The sequence below is a fragment of the Acomys minous genome, assembly GCF_964271855.1.
Source record: "Acomys minous genome assembly, chromosome: 13".
Taxonomy (NCBI): domain Eukaryota; kingdom Metazoa; phylum Chordata; class Mammalia; order Rodentia; family Muridae; genus Acomys; species Acomys minous.
In genome coordinates this window covers 64,736,823-64,760,369 of record NC_140495.1, presented here as the reverse complement: position 1 = coordinate 64,760,369, position 23,547 = coordinate 64,736,823, and the positions used below count along the sequence as shown (strand labels likewise).

At 45.6% G+C, this 23,547-nt stretch overlaps 1 protein-coding gene across 4 annotated transcripts in view; it reads left to right on the top strand.

The window, feature by feature from the left end:
* The window catches only part of ADGRF5 (adhesion G protein-coupled receptor F5), a 97,144-nt gene that overhangs the window by 5,626 nt on the left and 67,971 nt on the right, over nucleotides 1–23,547 (top strand). The window contains exon 1 of one of the 4 annotated variants that reach the window (XM_084753295.1): nucleotides 23,215–23,472. The exons of the other annotated variants lie outside the window; for them this stretch is intronic. The gene's annotated coding sequence lies outside the window, so the exon portion shown is untranslated. Of the gene's footprint in view, nucleotides 1–23,214; nucleotides 23,473–23,547 lie in introns of those variants that run through there. 4 annotated transcript variants of the gene reach the window in all.

Sequence of the window (23,547 nt, the reverse complement as noted above, 5' to 3'; positions counted from 1 at the left end):
TAAAGATGCTGGAACGCATTCCAGCATGCCTTTGCTTCCTTCAGCCGCATACTGAGATCCCAGGGGAAGGAAAAAGAGCAGCAACCCTCCTTCCTACAAAAGGATACCAACAAACGCTGTAGTTTGTCAGACAGAAACAGAGCCACAATATAGTTTATTCTGAAGGTTTCCCTAATTTTGCTTTCTTGAAAAGAATTGTAGATTTAAAAATCCCTTTGAAATACAATCGACGGTGCGGGGCCACGTTATAGAGCCGTTGCAGACCCATGTGTTTATTTTTAGATGCACTTTGGCTACACAGCATAGCAAAGCAACTGTCTAATGTCCGAAGCATGGCCCTGGGAATTTCCTCTAACAAGGCTGTGTTTCCGTCCATTGTGGCAGTACAAAGGGCAGAAGGAGGCTTGAGAGGAGACTCCTGGTAACTCCACCTAGAGGGAAACATGGACGCTGTCACACACCCCCCAACTCCCCCCCCCACCCCCACCCCTCAGTCAACTTAATGTGATCCTGAGTCCTGGGGGTCAAGATGGAGGTCGTCCGTCCTCCACTCTGGGCAACTGCAAATGAGAAGATAGGATTGACTATTTTTTCCTTCTTCATCTAAAAATATCCCAGACACCGGTGATGGCAATCAAACAATAAAAGGTCTGCTTTCTATTTGCAGGCAAGGATATACTCCTCACCAGTGCTGGGCGCTGGATCCTGGAGCTTTGATACAGGGATTTGAGGATTCAAGTTGAATTGTATAACAAAGGGGCTTTTAAGCATATTACAGAAAAATGAAAATCCTAAGAGCACACACGCCATCCAACATGCATGTGCAGTACTTGCTATTGCAAGAACTAGGCAGCGAGTCATCCAGAATGTTCTTATTATTGCAGGTTTTGATTTATTCATCTTCAAGATAGATAGAAAAGATCTCGTATCTTATTAGTTTCGAGATAAATAAGCTACTATATTCCAAATTATCAGACCTTAACTAGACAGGCTTTTGCTTAAGGCTTTACAGTTTGATTCCACTTTGCTAAAAATTTCTTATAAGTAATTCTTATGAAAGTATTTAAAAGCCAGCTTCCAATATTTTTGTTTGTTTCTTTGTTCCACTACTGTAAACAAAAAAGTCCAGAATGCCACTTAAGCTGAGTATGATGGCACATACTTCTAATCTTTTTTTTTTTCTCCAAAGAAAGGGTTTCTCTGTGTAGCCCTGGGTGTCCTGGAACTGGAATTCAATCTGTAGACCAAGCTGTCAACCTGGGGCTAGCCTGAGCTACATGGTAAGATTTTTTTTTTCTCTCAAAACTTCCTAAAACCTGGCTATGCTGATAGCATCATTACGTGATGTGCTTGCCTTACAAGGCTTGAGAACACCAGTTCTGTCCCTTGAACCCCCTCAAAAGATGGACTACAGGCTGGGAAGGCAGAGTCAAGAGTGTTTTTGAGGCTCTGCTGACTAGCCAGCCTAGACTAGTTGGTGGACTCCAGGCAAGTAAAACTCAAAAAGCAAGGTAGATGGCCTCTGAGGAATGGCTGCAAAACTGCCCTCTGGCCCCCACATGCATGCTTATGTACACGCATGTGCACATCCATGCACCCACACACTCAAACTCCAAAATCAAGACAAAATCACTACACTGTCCATTATATTTTAATCCCTTCCTCATGCTGTTCAGGAAGCTCTGTACAGCATCATTTTTTGTCTTGAGGTTCAGTGCCCTGGCTTGTGTGAAGGTCTCATGGGAAAGGAAATGGTGGGTCTCAGGTCTACGTGCAGCATTCCCCCACCTGCCCTGCCCTGTGCCCATCTGTGATCCTAATTCCAGTGGCTCAAGGGCCAGCCTCAGCTCCAGCACAATCAAAGGCTCAGGGAGCTGTCTGTAGAAACACCAGCTCAGTGCAGGGCTAGGATGCCTAAGCCTTCTCAGCAGGTGGCTGTCCAGGTCCTTCCAGGTTCCCAGATGCAGAAAAATGTTTTCTAGCCCTGCAGTGAGAATACAGGAGTGCTGGTAAAACGCCTTACTGGGTTGTTTTGTTGGCTGAGTGTTTATTATCAGACGCCCCTCAGGGGTTCACAGGGCAGGTTGCAATGTCCTCCGTGTGAGGCTTGAGAATTTCCTTCCATAGAGGCTACGCTTCCTCTCTTTGTTGTTCCTCAAAGAACAAGTGGACTCATTGCTAGACATCCCCACTTAACCCTCTCCCGCTGCTGCCCTGTGGCTTTTCATAGCTGGGGAAAAAACACACTGGAGAGAAAAAAAGATTGCAACATTTCAGCTCTGTGTGTGCACCTGTAGCGTGTCTGTACCTGTGTATGTGTGGCCATGTGCTTACGTGTGCATGCACGTACGTCAAAGGAGAAGAAATAATGTGTAATACATTGCAGAAGAGGAATTTTCATTCATGCACCACATCATGGCTTGGACCTGACAAAATTATTTTCTTTATCATGATATACATTTCTATGAAAAATGCTAATTCAAATAATAGTTGATTCTCTACTTGCCTCCCCCCTCCCTCCAGTGTGCTTGCTGCCTAAAGCAAAGGCACCATCTTTTAATTGGATAAGAATGACTTGTTGAACATACTTCTACAACTCTGCTAATCACGAAGGAGATGATGTAGCAGCTCTAGAAATTTCTAGAGCATACGATAATGATATACATATGTGCAGGCATACATGCTCAAGCACGATGAGAGTGCAAAGAGATCAGAGAATTGTCTGAACTAAGGACAGGAGGGATTAGAAGGAGGTCATGGGTCCTCATCTTGCTTGAGACTCAACTGTATTTTCCAGCAACACTGTCTGGAATTCTAGGAGTACTAGGAAGAGTGAGTGCCCAGGTGCCCCTCCCCTCATTTGTACACACGCCCACAAGCACACATTGCACCAGGAGGAAGGCTTGACCCCCAGCTCTAATCAAAATCTCAATTCTGATTCTTTCCTCTCTGAGTCTGCCTCTTGTTTACACAGTCCAAGTGACTGACCGTGTGGCTTTCATGCCACGTTTTAATTTTAATTCAGGGAGCATTTGAGCATGCATCCTGCCCCTTGTTTACTTCTCCCCTCGAATCCCAGAGAGTGGCTCGCAGAGTCTTCTGAGGGAGAACCGTGGTGGTTATGGAGAAAGCCCATGAGCGTTGTGTCAGTGGAGCAGCTGTTCAACCTCCTTTCTCCCACGAGTCGGAAGAACGGGGACCAGTCTGAGAGGACACAGGCTGCCTGGGGTTTGGGTGGTGGATAGGATGCCTCAGCCTCTATTGTGTGTCAACAGAAAGTAAGCTCATTGCTGTCTGTTTTAATAAACTCAATCTCTTTACAGGAGGTGTGTGTGTGTGTGTGTGTGTGTGTGTGTGTGTGTGTGTGTGTGTTAGGTGCATGTGTGCACATGCATGTGAAGGGCAGAGCTTGATATTGAGTTCCTTCCTCTTTCTCTCTCCACCTTAGCTTTGGAGGTTCCCAGGCTCCCTGAGCTTTTGAAATCTACTTTACATCTTGATTGTAGCCCCCTCCCTCCTCTCCTCCTGGTCCCACCTCCCTCCCCCTTCCCCTATCTCCCCTCCCCTTCTCCTCAGAAAAGTGGAGCCCCCCCCCCCACCCCCACCAACCCACCCTAGCACATCAAGTTGCATCCTCTTTCCACTATTGCCTGGAGAGGCAGCCAGGAGGGAGTGATAAAAAACAAAAACAAAACAAAACAAAACAACAACAACAACAACAACAACAAAACTGGCAATAGGGTCCATGTCAGAGGCAGCTCCTGCTTCCCTTACTAGGGGACCCACATGAAGACCAAGCTACCCATTGGCTACATCTGTGGAAGGGACATAAGTCCAGTCCATGAATGGTCCTTGGCTGGGGCTTCAGTAAGCCCCACTGGACCCTGGTTAGTTGGCTCTTTTGGTTTTCTTGTGGAGCTTTTGTCCCCTCTGGGTCCTTCTATCCTTCCTCCTGTCTTTTCTACAAGATTCCACCCAATTCATGTATAAGAACCATTTTCTGAAAATACCCCCAAACCTTGATTTAGAACACATTTTTACAATGGTGGCATAAGCCCCTCCCCCATGCATTCTTTAGGGTAGACCTGACAGTTAGCTTGTAAACTTGACACAGCCTAGAATCACCTGGAAAGAGAGATTGATAAAGGATTATGTACATTGGGTTGGCCTATGGGTGTGTCTATTGAAAACTGTTTTAGTTAAGTTAATTGATGCGAAAAGACTCAGCCTACTTTGGGCAGCACCATTCCTTAGGCAAAGGGTCCTGACTGTATAAGAGTAGAAAAATCAAGCTGAACACATGCAGCTACGTAAACAAACACACATGCATTTATTCTTTTTTTGGTCTCAACTATAGGTATGATGTAGCCTGCTGTAGACTGTAACCTGGAACCGTGAACTAAAACAGATCCCTTTCTTGCCTAAGCTGTACTTTTTCCAGAGTATTTTATCACAGCAACAGAAATAAATCTTGAACAGTAGGTTCATGATTCTTCATCCTAGGCTCATCTTTGCTAGAACATTCATCCTGCTGACTTTGTGGCCTTGTTCTGAAATACCTATTTGGAAGTGGAAATAGTTAACTAGTTTACACAATATTATGAAAATTAAAAGGCATACTACATTAAAAGATTTGTTGAAAGTGCTCAGTATAATCTTATGATGAGGTTTGTTCACAGAAAGAGAAGGGGACAGGCATTGGTGGCACACAACTTTAGTTCCAGCATTCAGGAGGCAGAGGCAGGAGGATCTCTGTGAGTTCGAGGCCAGGAAGAGTTGTAGAACAACCAAATATACATAGAGAGAAACCCTGTTTCAGGAGGAGGAAAAGAAGGAGGAGGAGCGGGAAGACGAGGAAACAGGAATCAGTGGTAACAACAAAAGCATCAGTGCCTCCACCAACACAAAATTCTATGGTCTGGGGAAACCCATGGCTGGCTTCTTTCTCAAAGCATTAAGACAACATTCTGTTTTATAACCTGGTGGTGGAATAGATGCTTAGCTTGTGAAAAGCCTTAGGTTTGAATGAAAATTAAAGAACGAATGAAAAGAAAGAGAAACAGGAAGAAAGGAAACACTCCATAGAAAGTAGGCACTCAAATCTATTTAGTGACTGTTACTCACTGATGTGAACACACTTCCTCAGAAAAGGGTAGAATTTAACAAATATTAAATGTTTAACTAAAACCAGGTGTGGTCCTGCAGTTGTGTAATCTGAGCACTTGTGGAGGCGCTGTATATATGTATGTGGAGGATGAAACAGGAAGATTACTGCAAGTTGGAGGCCAACCTGGGCTACACAGTGAGTTAGAGACTATCCTGGGTTATTTAGTGAAACTTTGTCTCAAAAACAAACTAACGAACCAAAGAATGTAGTGGGCTAGAGAGACCGCTCAGCAGTTACGAGTACAGAAAAGCTCTTGCAGAGGAAACATTTGTACTTAATTATTGTGGTAGATTAGTGTCAACATTAAGGCGTGCCCTTCCATTAAGGGTTTGGCTAAGATTCCCAGAGGACCGAGATTGGTTGATTCCATTCCTCAAAAACTGGCCCATTAAAAATTTAAGATCTGAAAATGCATGGAGATACACACCAGTGATTCAAGGTGGTTATGTATGTGGGCTCTTAGCTATGGGCTTGCACCATACTGTAGAAAGACAGAGGAAGAGAAAGGAGAAAGCATACCAGTAACCTAGAAAGAACTAAGGTGATTTACAGAGGTAGATGGGGAGGAGGGGGAAGAACATGAACTTCACAGTGCACGTGGAGGTATGTAAGCAGAGAAGCATGCAAATTCTTCAGGCTTTTTCTTCGCTAGCACTGAGAAACTAACCCTTACCAGGCTCAGCACTGAGCACTTCCTGTGGATAATGTCATTCAGCAGGAGACAATTACACTACTGTTTCCACTTCCCAGGTGAGAAAACCGAGGAATGGAGAGGTTGACTAACTTGCCATGTCTCCATAGTTAGTAAGTGGGAGAACTTTTCTCCAGCAGTACGGCACTACGACCAGAGTTGTCACCTCTTCTAGGATGCTAATAATATGTCACCTCAAGGATCATTCACAAACGTGAATGAACATTCCCTTCTCTGGGCTATGTAGTGCAAAGTGCTGGGCCTGAAAAGTAGGCAAACACTGACAGGGTAGAATGCTGCAGGAAGGCAGAGAGCCTAAAAATAGACCTATGTAAGGCAGTTCGGTTAGTGCTCCGACAGGAGGAAGGAGGAGCACGCATGCAAGTGAGGAGGACTCCTGCGGTAGTGCCCTTGACCTGGCCCATGAAGGACAAGCGAAGGCAATGCAACAGAGACAGCAGCCATTTTCAGGGCCCTTGGGTAAGAGGGAAGGAAGGGGGTCCTGTATATAAAACACAAAGGCATTTATGTTTAGCACCGTCATTTTGTGCAACCTAGAACTGGGTAAGGAGGTAAGGAGTAGCAAGGGGCAAAGCTGGATGTGGGAACAGAAGTTGTAATTGCTAAGGGGTGTGTGTGTGTGTGTGTGTGTGTGTGTGTGTGTGTGTGTGTGTGTGTTGAGGAAAACAGAGAGGACTGCATGGATTGACCCAAGATCTCCTCTCTCTGCCAGTGTTTTTCTAAAGACACTAGGAGGCATTGGTCCCCCCACCTAAATCAGGGTACCGAGCATCGCATCATCAGTATCTTTACAGAGTAATAAACTATAGAACCAGGCAACCCTCTGTCTCCTCGTATCTATTACCTTCCCCTGTGCCCTGGAACCACCATGGAGCTTGGTAGAATGCTACCCCACTACTGATCTTAGATAACAGAGGCAGGGGTAGGCCCTAGGACTTTGTCACCAGATCCCAGGTGGCCCAGACACTGCCTGATGGGATCTAGCTTCTGACACACATACCGTTCTGAGCACCAAGCTCAGTCTCCTGAGTGTGAAGTCAAGAATTTGCCAGAATCCCTTGACTCATTCTTAAGTCACACTAAAATTAGAAAATTCCTCAGAGGAGGAGCACTAATTCTCTTCCTCACTATAAACGCTTTTATTTTTAAACCTCTCTGTAATTTAATAAAACCCAAATATTTCTGATATGCTGGTTCATTTTGGTCTGTATAAATCACTTATAGGGTTCTTTGGAATTTTAAGAACCGGTCCTTTGAAACCTCTGTTTGCAAAGCAGGAAGTCAACTGTGGCCCAGAGTAAACACTTGAATCAAACGAGCTGCTCCTTTGGAGGGCTTTCTCCGCTGCAGCGTTTAAGCAACTTTCCAGGACCCAGCAGAGTTTGGACCTGAGTCTTCACGAATGGACCTGAATGTGAAGGCAGGAGGCCTGTGTCTCGGAGTGTGGTCTGCTAGCAAGGGGACAGTCTATCCTGAGGGCTGTTATTTTTCCCCTGAGTAGATGAGGCAGGAAGAGGCTGGGGAAGCAAGCTCACTGACAGGAAGGGTTGGAAGGATGGATGGGGAGGAACCTGCATCTTCATTATCCCCCCTCCTTGTCTGAGGTGGGGGTAAGGGTGACAGCTTTGAGCTGCAGGGCAGCAGAACAGAGCCCAAAGAATAACAGCAAAAACGTTTCATACTTAAGAGGGTTGTCAAGACGGCTCAGTGTGTAAAGACACTTGCTGACAAGCCTGTCCTGGCATGGCGGAAGTGGAGAACCAAATCACAAAAGCTGTCCTCTGATCAAAATGCACAAGGGGAGGCCGCTTTCAAAGTCACCAGAAAGCGGTCGTTTGATTAGTGAAGACTTTGCACGGTGAATATTGGTAGTGGTTCTGTGGGAGTCTAGGGTAAGAATGTCTATCTTTCCCAAACACACAAGTTAAACTGAGAGTCGTGCTGCCTCAAAGCAGTTCTTGATAGGGAAGGTTTCTGGTTCTCAAGATAGATAATAGTACCTTGGAAGTGGAGCAGTGAGTCCAGGAGGGCCCATTGCTGAGAGACCCCAAGACACACACTGGGAGGCAGAAGCTTTGACGACTGAAACTGCCTAACGTTGTTAAGAACATTCATTCATTCCAATAGCACCAGCCCTGGGAGCTTCAGGCCTGAAATTCCAGCACCAGGGAGGTGAAAATGGGAGGATTAGCAATTCAAGGTCACCCTTGGCTATATAGCAAATGTAAGGCCAGCCAGGCTTAGAGGCAACAAGAGCAAATCACAGAGCAGGCCTGAGCTAGTGAGGCGGGGTGTGCAGGGCCTAGAGGTAGGAGGAGGATTTCACAACAGGCAAGAAAGAGGGACTTATGCCACAACCACCAATCGTCCTACTCACACACACACACTCACATTCCTCCATTGTCTTCACATCATTTTCACTCAAAAAACAAAAACAAAAACAAAAACAAGTCAGAAATTTCCTGTTTACCTGTCTGTATTGTTTTCTTTCACTGAAGATCTTATAGGGACAAAAATGCCACATGGACAATGGAAGAGGTGTAGCTAAGTCTCCAGGTGACATGAAGCAGGGAAGAACTGCCCACCCAGTTGCTTCTCCTTGGGCCAAAAATGGCAGGAAGGTGGAGGGTAAGGGGAGGTGTCATAAGAGCTTGGCGAGATCTATGGCTGTGCGCAAAGGGCTCCTTCTGGATCAGAATCGAAGGAGAATCATTTCCTGAACTGCAGTTCGGCCAAAGAGACGTGCAGCAAACTGCAATATTTCCTGCGATGCTCCCATATACTTCCCAGGGCCAGCAGGGAACAGGATAGCCTGTCCTTGACAATTGCTTCATCTCTATTCTGTAGCAGTGCCCTATGTAAAGACATGTTGATGTAGAATAGGGCACTGAGCAGGACACACAAGGAACAGAGATGGACCGGGGGGGGGGGGGGGGGGTAACCAGTACTCTTCTGTTGCTATAGTTACTGCTCCTCCTTAGGTTCTGCCCCTGGTACCTGAGGTATAGATCTTGACTGGGCGGGGCTAATACATCTCCACCTGTCAAACGAGAGCGTGACTGGCATCTAGGTGACCCACTGCCTGTATGGAGCCCCTTAGACCTTTGCATTTCTTTCTAGTCATGTCGCAAGAGCCTCTGCAGTTTGCCAACTCCAAACAAGGCCCCCACCACAGAAAGCTTAAGTGACCATGAAGATGTATCAGGGGTTAGTGTTCAGGTATCTGCAGGCACCAGACACATGAGAATTTAGCCATTACTGATGCCCACCTGCTTGGACAGGAGACAGCTCAGGGTCTTACCTTCACCCTTTCATTATTGAGACTGAGTTTTATCTCTAAAACAAAGATGTGTGTGGTTTGTCCTCAGGACCTAAGGGAATATGGAGACCTAACACTGGGATTGGCATGGTAAACAAGGGCAGTAGCAGCTACTGCGGCTGTTTCTTTCTCTTTTATAAATATAATACTTTATTATTTTTTGAGAAATTCATATGTATATATATATACACACACATATTTTGGATAGAGTCAACAACCCCATTCTTTTTCCCTAACTCCTCCCGTATCTACTGCATTCTCCTACGCATCCTAACTTGAAATCCTCTTCTTTCTCTCTCCCTCTCCCTCTCTCTCTCTCTCTCTCTCTCTCTCTCTCTCTCTCTCTCTCTCTCTCTGAGTCCAATTTGTGCTGCCTTTATACTCACATGTGGAGCCATGCCCTGGAGTGTGGTCCAACCACCAGGGACCACACCCTTAAAGAAAACCTTTTCTTGCTTCCTCAGAAGCCACCAAGAGGCTGGGAGACCCTTTCCTCCTCTACATGATACCATGCTTCCGGGCTCGGTTTTCTGCAGGTCATGTACAGGCAACTGTACTTCCTGGTGCGTGGGTCAGTTTCTTCCCCCAAAGTTAGTTCCCTGAGTTTGAGAGAGGTGTGTGCTAGTGTTGCCAGAGGCTCTGCCTTCTGCACAGGGGCAGTTGCTCCACATTCATGACTAGAGAGAAGGTCAGGAGGTAAGAAGACAGCCTGTCCCAAGGAGCTGCTTCACCCCTGCTCCCCAGCAAGACTTCCTGTTTCCTTCCTCCAGGCTCTGGCGGTGCCAAAGCTTGTTTTCCTCCAGGCACTGCAAACCAGTGCCTGGTTGGTTTTTTTTTTTTTTTTTAAGTTACCCAGGGGGCTTGGAACTGAGATTTTTTGATGCTTTCCTTCCTCTTAGGGAGATGTTTCCAGTCAGAGCTAGTCAGGGCCAAGTGGGGAGCTTGGGGAAACAAAGAGACACGATCAGCTGCTGCTGAGGAAGAGGGACATAATCGGTGAGTCTCAGGAGTCACGTGGCCTTCTGGTTCCGTGAGCTTGCTCCCCGTTTCTGCTTGGCATTAACAAGCCCGTCCTCCACCCCACCTTTGTATGTGGGTCCAGAGAGGATTGCCCCTGAGGTCACCGAGGAGAACTCTGATGAAGACAGACCAGGTGACCTTTAAAGCACTTCCCTGTGCTCATCTGGGGAGTTCACCAGTTGACTTGGTGACACTGGAATGGAGGGCCGTGTGCAACGAGGGTGAAATGTCTACAGAGTATTAAAAATCAAGAAAAGATGAACCAAAGTCTGGAAAAAAACCCAGCTTATCAACACCCGTCGTCAAGTCTAAACAGTGCTAAAAATCAAACCCTTGGTTACTCTAGGTTTAAAGGATTGCTCACAGAGTGAGTTCTGCAATATTATCTAAGCTCCTAGTTATTGTGGGTGGTGTGTCTTTTTGTTAAAAGTATATGCTAACCAGGGACATAGTGTATGCCTTTAATCCTAATACTCGGCAGGAAGAAGCAGAGGCAGGAGGGTTTCTGTGAGTTTGAGGCTAGCCTGTTCTACACAGCAAGTTTCAGGCCATCCAGGGCCCCACAGTGAGACCTTGTCTCAAGGGAAGAAAAAGCCATATTTTCAGCATTGGAGTTAATTCAGACAACATTCATTTATATAATGGTTTCTGACACTGAAAGTCTCAGCTACTCTGTTGCTTTTAAACCCACACACCTGGGGATTACAGAGACCACTTTAACATGAGCAATTAAGGTCACTTTCCTTTCTGCTCTTCCAGAGGACCCAGACCCATATCAGGTAGCTCATAACAGCCTTTAACTCCAAGTTCAGGAATTCTGATGGCGCTCTTATGTTTTCTGCAGTTACCTATATCATGGTGTCTACACACTCAGACATAAACTCATATGTAAATACAAATACTAAAGATTCAGAAAAAAAAAAGTAAACTCCACGATGGTTACAACTGTTGGAGCTCACCTCAGGTATCCCCAGCTCCCACAGGTTGACATAGATCCCCATGAGGCTGGGGACATGGCTCGGCTCAGAGTGCTTTCCTAACATGAACGAAGCAATGGGTTTCGTCCCAGCACTAAATAAGCCATGCACAATAGCGGCGGTCCAGCACTTAGGAGGCAGAGGCAGGAAGGCAGAGCCCAAGGTCATCTTTAGCCACATGGTCTGTTCAAGGCCAACGTAGGCTATATGTAGCTAGCCATATTAGGAAAGACAAAGACACTGTGACCCTAAGAGGTTTTGTTTGTGTTTAAATATTGATGAGTACACATTTTAGCTCATTCTTACATATTTCACTTGATTAATAATATTTTAAGGAAAAATGCCTTTCTTCTTAGTTAATAATTTCCATAATTAAATAACAAGTCAAGAAAATTAAGTTTTCAAATAAAACTAGGGGGTGTCCCAAAGGGTGCTAACGTATTTGCCTATTGTGTGTGTGGCCCTACGTTTGATCCCTGACATTTCGGGGTCGGAGGAGAGACTAATTCAATGAAAAGAAGAGAAATTAAGAAAAGATCTGGTCTAGCTGTTGAATATGCTAAAATCTTCTGTGATCCATAATTATGTGTGTATCTGTTACTGCCTTCACTCCGATGCAATGTGAAGTTTGAGTGTGTATGAGATTCAGGTACACACACACACACACACACACACACACACACACATCTGTACCTTTGTGTGTGTATTTGGGTGGAAAGGCTAGTAATATAAATGGCTTTTCCATCTTGGCAGTCCAGGTCAGATGAGGCAAGCTGGAGGGGTGTGGTCCTGGAATAGTCCTGTCATTGTTGATCTGTTGCTGTGTTTTGTGTACTAGCTCTCAAGTCCCAAAAATAGCTTCGTGGTCCTGAGAGGTGAACACTGATAAATCAGAGGCAACGTACTTAGCAAACGTCTTGAACTTGGAAACCCAGCCTCTTCCTTGTGTTGGGGTTAGGTTATCAGAGCTGTGGCAGGATGGACAATCTGCACAGAGCAAGGCATCGATTTGCACAATGCTAGGTCATTTTGAAGAGCAGTAACAGGCCCCAAGAGCACCCGTCTCTTTAACTTCTTAAGCTGCCTGAAAAACATAGGGTCAGGCTAGAACCCAGGAGAATTCACCTTTATGTTCACCAGCTTGATTAAGAGGACAGTGGCAAAGGCAGTTCCTGTCTCAGAAGCCCCCATAGTGGTGAACAAAGAAAGTAGCATGCCTGTGTGGTATGGTGTACCCACGCAAGCAATGGTACACCCTGGGATTCAGCATGTGGAGCAAAGGACTCAATTGGTTTATAGGCAAGACCATAGAGAGTGTAGAGAATAATGCTTTTCCCCAGTGTGAAGACAAACAAGCTCTTTTGAAGGTGAGTGAGTTTCTAACATGTGCAGAGTCTGGAAATTATGTGTCCTTACATTCTCTTTTAGATAATTCACAAGTGGCAACAAAAACATGGCGCCTTGCTCTACCAAGACCTTCTTAGCTAGTTTCCCCAAGGCATTTTTCATCCTTCCTCATCTGTAGGCTTTTAAAAAGCACGAGGAGTCAAACTTCAGAAAAACCGATTCTCATCTATGCTTCATATTCCATTTTCACCACTGCTATCCCCAACCTTGACTTTGGGCTTCTTCTCAGCCAACCTATATTTATTTATTCATTCATTTTACATCCTGATTGCAGCCTCCCTCTCCTTCCGGTCCCTCTCCTTAGGCATTCTTTCCCCCATTCTTCCCCCTCTTTCTCTTCAGAGAAGAGGGAGGTCCCCTACAGGCACCAACCCACCCTGGCACATTAAGTCCCTGCAGAACTAGGCACATCTTTTCCCAATGAAGCCAGACATGGCAGCCCCAGTTACAGGAATGGGATACAGAGGGATCAACCAGACTATTTGTGGACCCATCTCATGACTGAATTTCAAAGCCATTGCTGTTCTTCACAGATACGAGTGGTCATTGGGCAACTCTTTATATAGTTCTGTCTCCAGCAAATATCTTCACATTGCCTGACACATGATACATACTTGAAGCGGCTTTCTAAAAAGATTATATCATCTCCCAAGGACATAGAACATAAAAGCAGAGGCTCTGGATCCAAGACTTGGTAGGTGAGTGGGGTGGCAGTTGTTATTACTGAGAAATCCTTTTGGGGTTGACCAGAAGGCTATGTTGACTTGTCATTGCTACCCTTGTATCTTATATTTTGGAAATTTTATGGTTTGAGTGGGCCTCTAGGAAGAATTTTGTTTCACCTAAGATGGTACTGTACTTCTTTGTGTGTGTAGCATTGGCCATACATCTAGTAATAGGGGTTTTATTGAGGTTTCAATGTCATAGAAAACCTCATGTAAATATATTACTGTGATAGTCAAACTAAGTTATCTGTTTAATGAAGTCTAGCATCACCCAAGAGGTGGGCCTCTGAGCATTCTTGTGAGGAATTATCTTTATTGGGTTAGTTAAGGAAAGAGAGCCTGCCTACCGTGGGTGACACCATTCCCTCAGCTAGGATTCTGGGCTGTGTATAAAGGAGCAGAAAGCAAGCAGAGCATAAGCATAAGCATAAGCATAAGTCAGGAAGTTCTCTACTTCCTCACTGAAGACAAAATGTGACAAGATGCTTCATGCTGCTGCTTTGACATCACTACCATGATGGACCGTTCTCCACACTCTGAACCAAAAGAAGTCCTTCCTCACTTAAATTGCTTTTGTCAGTGTATATTGTCACAGCAACAGCAAAGTAACTAAGACAGTTAGCAACCAAATCACACCCTGACATTGCTTTGAAGGTATTGAACTACACTAACAGCAGATGTCCTGGGCCAGTGAAATTTGAATTATACTAACAGCAAATGTCCTAGGCAGCTACAAACTGAAGAGGTAAAAGAAAGCGTGCCTTTGATGAACCCATTTATCTCTTTAAAAAGCATTAATTGAGCACCTACTGTTTTATTTTCAATAGTTACTAAACATCTTGTGACATCTTGACTTTCTTCTTTTTTCTTGCATTTATGTATATATGTATGTATGTATGCATGCATGTGTACATGTACATGTGCCACAACATGTGAAGGTCAGAGAAGAACTCAGGCAGAACTCACCGTACCAGAGAGCTTAATCTAGAAATCCTTTTCTCAATCTTCAGAGGCTGAGATCACAGGCAGGCCACAAAGCCCACCTGGTATTTACATGGACTCTGGGGATCCAGCCTTCTCAACTCCTTGCTCTGGGCTTCAGTACAAGCTCTCCTGTATCCCAGGTTAGTCTTGATCCGACTATGTAGCCAAAGATGACCTTGAACTTCTAATTCTCTTGCCTTTCCATCTCAAGTGCCGAGGCTCACAGCTGTACAGCGCCATTTCTGTTTTACGATGCTGGCGACTGAACCTATGGCTTCACGCACACTAGGTGCGATGGCCATTCTCGGTTGTCACCTTAGCCACATCTGGAATCGACTAAAACTCAAAAATGGAAGGCACACCAGTGAGGGGTTATTTCCTTAATTTGAATTGAATTAGAAAATCTACTTCTAATCTGGATCTTGAGGCAGGAGGACACATGCATTTAGTCTGGGCCACATCTCCTGCTGGAAGCCTGTAGAAGGACGTTGAAAGAAGCTTCTGCTTTGCCTGCTTGTCCTCACATTGTTAGCCAGCCCATTCTTCCACTAGATTTACAGTCTACTTTTTTGGGATTCCCACATATACTGAAGACCACTGAGGCCTTATGGACTGAGTAACTGCTGGATTCCTGGACTTCCCACTCACAGCCAGCCATTACTGGATTAGCTGGACTGCAGCCTGTATGTCATTCCAATAAATTCCTTTACGTTATATAGTGAGATTTGTCCTATTAGTTCTGGTACCATAGAGAATCTTGACTAATACACTATGCAAGACCTCTACCAACTAACCTAGCTCCCCAGCCCTCACTTTTTCTTTTTTGCAACTGACCACAGAGACAGAGAAGAGGCAGGGCAAAAAAATCTACCTACTGGACTCTGGCTAAGGTTTGCTGTGACAGTAGCGCAGGAGTGTGGTAGTGTGTTGGGGGGAGGGGGGCGGGAAGGAACAGGCTGGTGTCAGTCAAAGAGTTTAAGAGCCGTTCTAGAGCACACTGGTGGACTGAGCCGAGTGCTTACAAGAAAGAGGGGATGGCTCCGAGAGCCATGGAGGAGGAAGAGGCCATCAGAAGAAGCAGGAACATGCTATTATCCTAAACCACAGGAAAGACAACACACAGAGAACCACACGGAACAAGGAGACTTTTCTCATGTAATTAACTTTTCTCAAGTAGGCTACTAAGAGCAAGAAAAGAGGGTGTGCTGTAGCCAGTTTGAAAATTAGTATCACATATACAACAGCCAGGGGACGTGACTTTAGAGCTCTCCCGTAGAGTTAGCAGGAAGGGGATGGGTTTAGGCACAAATGGCATGTCAGCCCTCAGGCACCTTTAACCATCTGTTTTGAAATCTTAACTCCACATCTACTTGCTGGTCTCTAACCTCCATCCCTTAGTGCTCTTTCTCACGGAGTCTTCAACTCCAGGCCTTCAGTAGTTCATACTGACGTGCAACCCACTGGGAATAGAAATAGACAACCTTCCAAACTACGGAGCCAGAGGCCAAGCTCTTCTTCCATTTAAATTCCTTGTTTCTGAAAGTATAATTTCAGAAATGAAGAGACAGTGAGCATAGGTTTTCCTGTTTGATACCAATCCCCTGGCACAGAGAGGCTGGGCAAATGGCTCCGTGGGTAAAATGATTTTTTTTTTGCTCCACAATGCCCACATAAAAGCCAGGTACCCTGATAGGCATCTTCAAACCCTGTCCTGGGGGGGAGGGGCTGGGTAGGAAAAGTGGATCCCTATGACACCCTGGCCAGCCTGTTTAGCTAAATCAGTGAACTCCAGGTTGAGGGAGAGATGCTCTCTTAAAAACTAAGGTGAGAAAGGACCAAGGAAGAGATACCTATTGACCTCTGGCTTCCACAAGGACACACACTCTTGCAACGGAAATGGCCATTTCTGCTCTGGAAGCTCTTGGCATCAATATAGTTCAGACCACTACTGTGCCCATCACTCCAATTTCAGGGGAGTGGTATTACAGCATGCTAAAATCTACTCAGCATTCTCCCGTGGAAGGGTACAGGCTTTGGTTAGAGCTATCTAATTTATTTAAGGAGTTCCCTGCCTTTTTTTTTTTCTGCCTCTAAGTCAGGAATCCAGGCATTGTAGCTCATGCCTGTTATCTTAGTTGAGGCCAGCCTGAGCTATGTGCCATGACCCCTTCTTAACTACCAATAAACAAGCCAATAAATAAAACCAGAGTCAGCAAAGATTATAGCGAAAAGACGGCAGGACTATTCTAAGCTCAGCATCACCCCTTTTGGTATTCAGAAACAGCCCCTCCATCTTGGACGTCGCACCCGGGCGCCTTTTCTGCCTGCATCTCTGTGGAAATGTTGCAACTCAAAGGCAAGAGACAAAGGGACCTTAACATTGGTTCTTGAGAGAGAACCAGAGTCACAGACACCTGAGGCATCTGCGGAGAGTGTAGGGGTTTCTATTGGTAGGATGGAAAATGGAATGTTATGTTATTTCAAAGAGTGAAGAGCTGATCAGAGGGGCAGTGTTTGGGAAAGAACAGGAAAGGGGTCCAGTGGAGAACCATACACTGGAGAGTTTGTGGAAGCCCCAGCGGAACAGTGTCCCTCCAGGCATGTTTTATAAATAATCTTTGATCACTCCCTAACCTCTAACTCTTCGTGCTCACATTTCCTGTGTGTGCTCCAAGGAATTGACAAAGTTTATTTTTTGTTTGTTTGTTTGTTTGCTTTGTTTACCTCTGTTTTCATTTGCACCAACGGAGGGCAACACCGACACAGCATATGTGGAAAGTGGGAGTCCTTTGGGCTGAGTAACCCAGAGAACCCACATGCTGTTAGGAGTGCACAGGTGTCAAAGGCTCCTAAAGGGCTGGATTCTGCTTGGTTCTAGAGTCTCCTCTGATGTGGGCCAGCTTTCTACTTCCCACGCTCCTGTGGCGGTCCCCCACTCTCCAGCATCTTCCTCAGTAGAATCAGGCGAGAGTTGAATGGAAGCATCACAGCTTCATAGCATCATAGGCTAGGCTTCTATCTACCACAGTGTTATATGCTCTTGACCTTAGCTTGGGTAGATGGAGTTCTTTCTGGAACAAAGCTGGCTGGTTGACGTGTTAATGAGGAAAGTTGAGTTATGGACACCGTGTGAGAAAGAACTTCCTGTCTTTATCCTCTTTGTTGCTGCTGCTCTGGGCCTGGGCAGTGTGTGTGACGGGGTGTGGTTTCGAGTCAGAAGAATGAGTACTACAGCAGAAATGATGTCACTACAGCAGAAATGATGTCACTACAGCAGAAATAATGTCACTACAGCAGAAATGATGTCATTACGGGAACTGTGGCTTGAACACATATAGAAAGTGTCATCGTGTATACTAATAAACAGCGAATGGATATGTTGGCAGATATTTGGTTGCCTTCTCTCGCACAGAGGTAACATGCCACTTTACCCATGTGACCCATTTAATTGTTTCTCTTCTCCTGGAAATTAGGATGAGGGAATATGTTTGAAGGGATTCGGCAGTGCTGGGATCTAAAGTTAAGGGAACGGCATGGAACCACAGAAGGGCTAAGCCTATTCTGTCTCTGATGCTAATAAGAAACTGTCACCTAGGTTAAGCCTTTTAGTTTCCCCCCAACACAGGCAGCTGAAACAAACAGTCACCTGATGCAAAGTTTAGTTTTCATTGTCAATTTGGCAGAACCTACAGCTACCTGAAAAAAAAAGTCTTAGTGAGGAATCTTTTAGTCCAGGTTTACTGTCAGGGTTGTTTTAAATGCTACTTGATGTAGGAAGGCCATCTTCTCATTCCATAGGCTGGGCCAGGGCCTTATTAGGTAGAGAACACTAGAAAGCAAGCAGGTACCAAGGGTGCATTGATTTATCTCTACTGCTGACTGTGGCTGTGATTTGGGTAGCTGCTTGAGTTTCTCCGTTGACTTCCTCTAAAATAGGCTGTGACCTGAAGTTGTAAGTCAAATAAACACTCTTTCTGCTAAGTGGTTTTGACCAAGTACATTTATCACAGCAGTAGAAATGAAGGTAGGCTATCTGGGCTTCCTTTAACCTCTTTTATGATTTTGATTCTTCTCCTGCTATGCACGAATCTTGGGCTCCTCTTTCTTCATATACATATATACAAGAAGAAATATAAATATATATGTATGTGCTTTTGAGATAGTAATTATATCATTTCCCCTTTCCCTTACTTCCTCTAAACCTTCCCATATACTCTTTTTTTTTTTTTTTGCTTTCTTTCAAATTCACGATCTCTCTCTTTTTTTTTCCCATCTATTGCTATTCCATGTATATATGCATATACAAGTATATTTTGTGTGATAGCTTGAGCAATGCGACCATTCAGTAGCCATGCTAATCATGTTAGTAAATTTGAAAGAAATTATGCCTATCGTAAGGAGCTGGCTTTTCTTGCTTTTGGCTGGGGGCGGGTGGGTCATGAGAAATGACGAGTCCCTGAGAAGAACTGAGGAGTATTGGAGAGGGCATAGGAGAAGCACTTTGAAGAGCTACAGTGTATACTTGCTGTCAGTCACATCAGCAGAATCCATTATCTGCTGATGTACAGCATCTGCCCCGAGATGCATCATGGAAGAACCAAAGTGCCTGATCAGCGTGCCCAGGTATTAACACATAGACCTCGAGAGGGAAAGCACAGCTTCCTCTGAACAGATTCCTTCCCAGGCTGAGACCAAGGGAACGCCCAGTTCCTTCATCACCCTGCTTTCTTCATGATACCAGGGGAAGAAGGGACTACTGGAAAGAAGAGGCAGTGACGAATGTAGTTACCCAATAACTCCGATGTCACAAGCATCACAGCTGATACATGTGAGTGGAAGCAGTCACACAGAGTTGAGACTCCTATCAAATCCTGGACTTAGCAAGTTATGCCTTCCTCTGAACTTACAGAGCTTTGATGTGGGTGATTGTCTCAGCTAGGTAAGGTCAGCCAGCATTTTCCCATACAGCAATGATGGCACCTCAGAGAACTGAGTATTGTAATTGAGGATTCATATCAGCTTCCCAAAGTAGAGGTCAGTAAATAAGGGTCAAGTGATGGTTGCTGCTGGCCGCTGTACAGAGCCATGTCTTGAGTGCCTCTCTCCCAGGAAAGGGCAGGGAAGATAGCGGAATCCAATGCAGAATTCTACTTGGAGTGTGTTTTACTGGAGGCACCAAGTGGTAGAAAGAAGTTGTCGATTGCGTTTAGTTGGCTCCCATCAGGTGGCTTCCAACAGAAGATGGAAGATATGGAATCTTCCTCTGGAAAATGCCACCATCTGAGAGATTTATAGTAACAAAGCCCTTAGGAGAGTGGGTACATTACGGTGAGTGTGACAACAACCTTGGAGGCTGCAGCTTAACACAGACATGTCCAACGCCTTTAGTGTAGATTCTACCAAAATACACACACCACGGGTAGCAGTAAAGCCATTTGTGTACTACAGGATGGCTTAGTTAAATGTCCTTGCTTTCCTTGCATAAGGCAGAGATGTGAAAATAGCAAAACAAAGCTGACCTCGGCCACGTTGGGTCAAAAGGGTGCCAACACCTGGTTATGGATTTAAAAAATGTGACTGACCCAGCCAATATGTGGAAGTGGGAATGTTTTTCCAGTAGACTTGCATGGACATCTTTGGGCATACTGCTTTGGGATATGATTTGTGTTGATGTATTATGCTCAAATGGTCTTCTCCAGGGTCATCGTCTCTTCTCTTGGGGAGGTTATTTTCTAGCAAGAGAGAGGTAACCAGAGACATCAGAATGGCTGTTAGGGTTTGGGTGTGAGTAACACAGAAGGATGGCGATCCCCAAGGCCATTGGGATAGCTCATTTGGAGGGAAGGTTAGGAATTTCATTTCGGACATGTGCAGCCTGAGGTCCTGTTGAAATCCCAGCTGGAATGGTCCAAAGGCAGTTGAGTGTATGGGCTAGGGGTTCTGATCTATGACAGAGGCAGACATCCGGGAGTCATCATACAGACATTTAAACCAAAGTGGAGTTGCCTGGGGATACACGTCAGCAGAGAAGCATTCCAAAGTTGAAGCCTTGAGACCCTTTGCTAAGAGCAGGAACCAGCCCTGAGAACTGACCGCTAATTCCAGCACCTTCTGTTTATCATCTGCCTTCTGAGGCAGGACCTAGGCATAAAATAAAGCATACTAGTCCCTGCCGTTAACATGCTTATAGCCAGTGTACCGAGGCAATCATTTGGCTGCCGAGTGGTAGCATCAAAGACACCATTGAGGTAGCATGGGATGGGGAAAAGAAACACTTGACTCGGGACAGAAGAGTTAGGGTCTTTGGAGAAAAAGAACACATATAAACTTAAAAAGAGAAATTAGCATCTTGAGTGAGGGGAGGACAGAAGAATAAAATGACTTGCTCCATACTAACAAATGCATATGGATCGCAGCTGAAATTCTTGCCTGGGAAAGCCCGGGTCTCTTTGGTATCTGGCGTGTAAGACACTGCTATTAACAAGTGTGGGTAACACAATTGATGGGTTATTTACTCAGGCTGTGTCCACAGTTTGCTTGCAGAGGTGTGAATTCAGCTTGCTACCAACCCCAACACTCTAGAATTAAAGAAAAAGGTTTCTCTGATGGTCAGAGCTGCCTGGAGCTACAGCAAGGCACTTAACTCTGAGCTGCAGTTGAGACCATATGGCAGTTTCATTTTCCACCCAGCTTTGTTTTCCCTGTAAAGTGTGCGGTGAGCACAGAGTGTTCCTAGCTACAACAGGGGGCTGTGGGTGAGGGGAAGGGAAGGGAAAGCCCGTCAACTCCCCATTCCACGTCAGAGAGCCAACTGCCAGCCAGCCACCAAAGCCGGGAAGCACTGGGGGGAAAAAAGGCCCACTTGCTCACTCTGACAGCTCAGGTATTAAAAAAAAAAAAAATGACACCCCGTTCAAGCTATAGAGTGCAACTGAGAGCCTAGGTGTGAAATAATACATTATAGCTGTTCATGCTATTTTTGACCAAACACAACCTTCTATCTTTTTTGTTTCCATATACTTGAATTCAACCAGCTTTGGCTTGAAGCTGTTTGGCAAATAATTCCATCTCTGTTGAACGCGTGCCACACCTTTTCCCTTGTCATTATCTTCCAACCAATCCAGAATCACATTATGTATGCAGCGTGTATGCTACATTACATCGTCCAAGTGAGTGATTCAGGTGATTTAAAGAAGTGGGAACACACACGCAGGTTCTATGCGAAGGCTGAGTTATTTTGTATCAGGACTCCAAGCGTCTGTAGATGTCTGAACCCTCTGGGGTCGACCCTGCTTCCTGAGGGATGATGTCACCTAGCGTTTACCTCCAGCCTGACTGCAGCTCGCTCTCTGTCCTACAAAGATGGAACAGTGAGAAGGTGCATGGAGAGAAAGGGTGGCAGAGTGGACGGAGAGAGAGATTTAAAAAAAAGAAGTAGGCTCTGTGTCTCCAGCCCAGGCCTATGAGATTTTTATTTATCAATTTAGTGTGTGTGTGTGTGTGTGTGTGTGTGTGTGTGTGTGTGTGTGAGAGAGAGAGAGAGAGAGAGACAGAGAGAGAGAGAGAGAGAGAGAGACAGAGAGACAGAGAGACAGAGAGACAGAGAGAGACAGAGACAGAGAGACAGAGAGAGAGAGACAGAGAGACAGAGAGACAGAGACAGAGACAGAGAGAGACAGAGAGAGACAGAGACAGAGACAGAGAGACAGAGAGACAGAGAGACAGACAGAGACAGAGAGAGAGACAGAGACAGAGACAGAGACAGAGACAGAGAGAGACAGAGACAGAGACAGAGACAGAGCATGTGTGTGGAGGTCAGAGGACCACTTTATAATAAGGTTGATTTTTTTTTCCATTTACCTTTACATGGGCTCTAAGGATTGAACTCAGTCAATCCTCAGTAGGACTGTAGAACTCACGCAGGCTTGAGTGGCGAGAGCTTTCACGTGTTGATCCGTCTCCCTGTGTGGGATAGAATTTCAGAAGTTGAACAGTGCTCCCCCTGCCCCGACACACGGAGGCAACGTTTAACTGACGACAATATACCACTTCCCATCTTTATTCTGACCCTGAGCAGGTCACAGCTTCTCCTTGAGCCCCAGCGTCTTCACTTGTAAGGTAAAGGCAGGCAGGGTCATGGTCAGCTCAGAAACTGTAACTGTGGCTCTGGCTTAAACCCTGGGACTGGAGCCTGCCCACGTGTCCTGCCCACGTGTCCTGCCCACGTGTCCTGCCCACGTGTCCTGCCAGCCATCCCTCTCCTTGTCTCCTTATCTTCAAATGTCATTGTTGCTGAGATGATGTTGAAGGGTCACTGGATGAATAGCATTTGGTCTACAATTTCCCTGAAAACTGGATGTCCCCTACTGTAATGTGTTTGAAGCACAGGTCTACCGTCCTATGGGATATTTTCAGCTTCTGACTTCTTGGCCCTTTCAAGACAAGGGGCTCATGGGTAATTTTAATTTTCCTTACACATCTCAGTACATGGTCATATCTCAAAGGTTTAAATCAGGTATCCTAAATCTGGGCGTGGTGGAGCACGCCTTTAATCCCAGCACTCAGGAGGCAGAGGTAGGCGGGTCTCTGTGAGTTCGAGGCCAGCCTGGTCTACAAAGTGAGTCTAGGACAGCCAAGGCTGTCTCAAACAAACAAACAAGCAAACAAACAAACAAAACCAGGGATCTTATACTACTCCCTCATAAGCCCTAACTCATTTCTGGTTTGCATTTTATTTTATTTTTTACCCCCCTTGGAGAAAGGAAAGCAGGAACAAGGAGCATTGCCCAAACGAGTCTGTCCACTTGGTGGAGAGGCTTCTCAAACAGAGGACCTGAAGGACTTCCCATGGGCGTGAGGGAAATTGCACACGCCATCCGGGGAAGTGGACCAGGAAATCGCTTCTTGTTTTTCAAACAGCAGCGAGGCTCTAGGAGATGGCTCCGTGAGGCTCAGAGGAGTGCAGCGCGGGGAGACAAAACAGGAGGAAAGAATAGGCTAGTCCTGTTCATAGTGATGCTTGCCCTGCTGTCCCCCGACTGACTGTCTGTGAGGTCCCCAAGAAGGCTGCGGGGCCAATGGCCGCCTTAGTGAAAAACAGAAGTTTCTAGACATCTGTTGAGAGCAGGCGCTTGCCTGGAGGCAACAGCAGTGGTGAGCAGGTAACAGATTTTTCTCTTTCTGTGGTCTGTGTCCCTCTGTAGCAAAATGTCTGGCATTCCTTTTATGGCGTTGTC